At 43.1% G+C, this 3,215-nt stretch overlaps 1 protein-coding gene across 3 annotated transcripts in view; it reads left to right on the top strand.

The window, feature by feature from the left end:
* Window positions 1–286: 286 nt before the first annotated feature.
* The window catches only part of LOC128895736 (fat-like cadherin-related tumor suppressor homolog), a 534,418-nt gene continuing 531,489 nt past the window's right edge, over window positions 287–3,215 (top strand). For all 3 annotated transcript variants that reach the window (XM_054158615.1, XM_054158598.1, XM_054158607.1), the window contains exon 1: window positions 287–658. The gene's annotated coding sequence lies outside the window, so the exon portion shown is untranslated. The remainder of the gene's footprint in view (window positions 659–3,215) is intronic.

The following is a 3,215-nucleotide window of genomic DNA, read 5'->3' as shown; positions in this document are numbered from 1 at the left end:
ACGAGGAAAATGTGCTTCAATATTCCTTACCTGTGTCTTCGTGAACAATCACCCAGTTATCAGCCAGTTGCGCTGTGCAAGGAGGAAGGGAACCCCTTGTGAAGGGAGCCTAAGGTTTGTACAGGGGAAGGGGGCACTTTGTAGAGAGAGAGAAACGATCCGCGAAGAGGGGATTGCGCGAAAGGAAGAAGGAGATAGTTCAAGGGAAAGAGAGAGATGGCAGTGGAGGCCTGCTAGGCTCGCCTTCGTCGAAAGCCGCGCGACGCGCTAGTTTCGGCTTGCCGCTCCGACGTGACGGACGCTCTATTCCAGTGGTCGCCGATTTCCACGTGGAGGCGGCTTTATCTTCGGACGCGTGTGTTCAGTTTCTCTTTGTTTTTATCGCGGGTGTGAATCTACGGATACAGTGAATTCGGAGTGACAGTGAAAACCCAAACGAAAATTCGTGGCTTGCTCCGTTTTGTTCCGCGAATTGCACACGGGTGAGTTCAGTGGCACGGCGACGCGAGGAGTTTTTGTGACAATCGGACAAGGTGTTCGTTCACATTCATCCTCTACCTCGATTTATTTGGATTACTTGAATTAGAAAACGGGACGACAGAAGCTGATTCGTCTGGACTCGAGGAGCAGCAGGAGAGAAGCATCGACATCGGAACAGGTGCGTGGTTTTTGGAGTTCTTACAAGTGTCTCCGAGACGAAAGACGCTCCAACTCGGAGACAGACAGGGGATTGTATTTACGTGCTCGTTATCCACGCTCGCTCGTTTTGTGCGGATTTACGAGAATCGTGGGCGGTGAGTCGGTCCCTCGGAGTGATCGGTGTTTGGCCTGGATGCTCACCAGTCGTATCTGTAACCACCTTGTACCGGTGTTTGGTCTTAGCGCTTCTTTCGCGTTCCTTTTATCGATCGGAGTGCTCGATCGCGTGCATAGCACAAAATGGCGCCGTTGATCAGTCCCAAGCTTCCACGGCGCGCGAAAGAGGCTCCGATTTTTAAATCTTCCGAAGTTAGAACTCTGTTATTGTGACACGTACGAGTTGATTGTTTTGAAAATGGAGTAAATCTTTGTTTCGGGGTATAGCAAGTGCTTCACTCCAAAATGTATGTTTTAAAATTGAAGTAAATCTTTGTTTCGAGGTATAGCAAGTGTTCGGCTTAAAAGTGTAATTAAGCGTGATTAGGATTTTTTAAACAACCGTTACTTGCTCGAGTCCATTCCATTTTTATATTTTTCTGGAGCATGACTGCTCCATGTAAAATTCGTAACTCCATTTTCCGAAATATATATTGCTCTTCGTTACAGTCTCCTAATAAAAGTTTCTCGAGTTGTTGTGTCATGTGTTGTATGTTGTAGATCATGTTTACTCCAAACTGTCCGTTACGCCCTTATACGTGTGTAAACACATAACATGATTCCTGTTCGTAGAGTAAAACTATTTCAAAACGTTTTCCATGATTCCGCGTACTAACTAACCTTGCGATAGCACGAGAACTTGCTCCCATGACGATTAAAAACGGATGTTCTCACGGACTTGTAATTAACCGACGTTCGAGTGAAATTTGTTTCCAAGAAATTCCGCGTAGCAACTCGTTCGTAGCTCTGAAACCGAGGCAATCGTCGTTGAGCTTGTAAGAATAAATTAAATTTTTCTTCGAGTTTCTTTTTCCCTCCTGGATTTATTGGAGGCCCGCGGTACCTGCGGGGCACCAGAGATCTACGAAATCTTAATCCCTGGCTGACGTATATGGGTTTCTTATACGGTTGTGCTTATCTTGTAACCTGGTGAGCTCGTTACGAAGAGATAAAGGAACTGGCGTTACCATGGGAAACTTTCGATAACCGAATTACCAGAAACGAATCTCTTTGGTAAAGTTTAACGACCAATCAAAAATTGTGGCACGCGTGTCTTCGAGTGAAATACGACTTGAGCGACGATTATCAATTCTGAGAATTCGAGATTCATGGTAGAAACGTGAACGTGCCACGAATGGCGGCAAAATTGTTTCCATCGTGAAATCGAACGGGCCAGTTTATTTTCCGTCAACAAACTCGCACCTTCTCGTTGCGGCGCAGATGGTGCGCAGGGATTGCCGGAATTTTGGAGTTTAAAGGGACACCTGCACAGTTTGTTTAGTTTTGAGACCTTAGCTGCGCGATGTTTTCATTGCGGGATATCGGAGCGTGCTGGTCGAGCGAACAGTGTCAACAAACTGACTGTTCGTTTTCTCGATTCGTCGCGTCGAAGAAAGAAAACGACAAGGAACACATGTCGTTGTTAAATTGCGTAATTCTCGATAAAAATGGTCAAAATTAACGTTGACGTAGTCGAAGGAATCTTAAATAATTTTTATGGCCACCTGGATCATTTTAAACCTCATTATTTCATTTATAGTTTTGTGCCACACGACTGTGTCTAGTTTCATTTTAGATTATTTTCAAGTAATTTATTAAACTACAAAGTTTATAAAATGCTTTATTAAAATACAAAAAAAAACTATTACACAGAAACTTGATTTTAGAAAGAAGCTTGAATACATATTTTAAGATGTCGTTATCGAGTAAAGTTGTCCAAATATAATCGTGGAGAACATTTAAATTTTCGCAACCAATGACACGTGTACTGTGTCTTTGATTTAAAATATTGTTTATATTATTTCCATGGTCAACGAATATTATATAAACTACTTTCACGACCTACGTCGTATTTTATTCAAAAGTATCCAGTACTCGATACTGAAGAAAATCAAGAAGTATTTTTTTTTTCATTGAGATTCAGTTATCGAGATCTAGAGATATACCTAAGATAGACAAAATTTGACTCTCTCAAGGAATGTCAAAAGAGTCCAGACTAGAATTTCCGAAGGATAACGTGTTCCTCGACGGAGTTCGTTGTTTTATCATCGAGTCTGTTATTTCTCCGTTGGTCGAGAGCGAAGGACCAAGGGGAGAAAATGATAGATGCGATATTTATTCGCATTAAATTAACGCGACGAGACGATCGCGGATACTTAACAAGCGTGTTCCTCTTTCCACGGACGCTGAAATCCTTCGGGCCACTCTATTCCGTCGGGACAAGTTTCTTAGTTTCGAAACCAGTTCCCGAAAATTTTTTTCTCCATCGCCTGTCTCTCTCTCTCTCTCTCTCTCTCTCTCTCTCTCTCTCTCTCTCTCTCTCTCTCTCTCTCTCTCTCTCTCTCTCTCTCTCTCTCTCT

This window comes from Hylaeus anthracinus, unplaced genomic scaffold (assembly GCF_026225885.1).
Source record: "Hylaeus anthracinus isolate JK02 unplaced genomic scaffold, UHH_iyHylAnth1.0_haploid 0, whole genome shotgun sequence".
Lineage (NCBI taxonomy): Eukaryota > Metazoa > Arthropoda > Insecta > Hymenoptera > Colletidae > Hylaeus > Hylaeus anthracinus.
The sequence above is the reverse complement of the archived record's forward strand: the minus strand, read 5'-3'. Positions and strand labels throughout refer to the sequence as shown.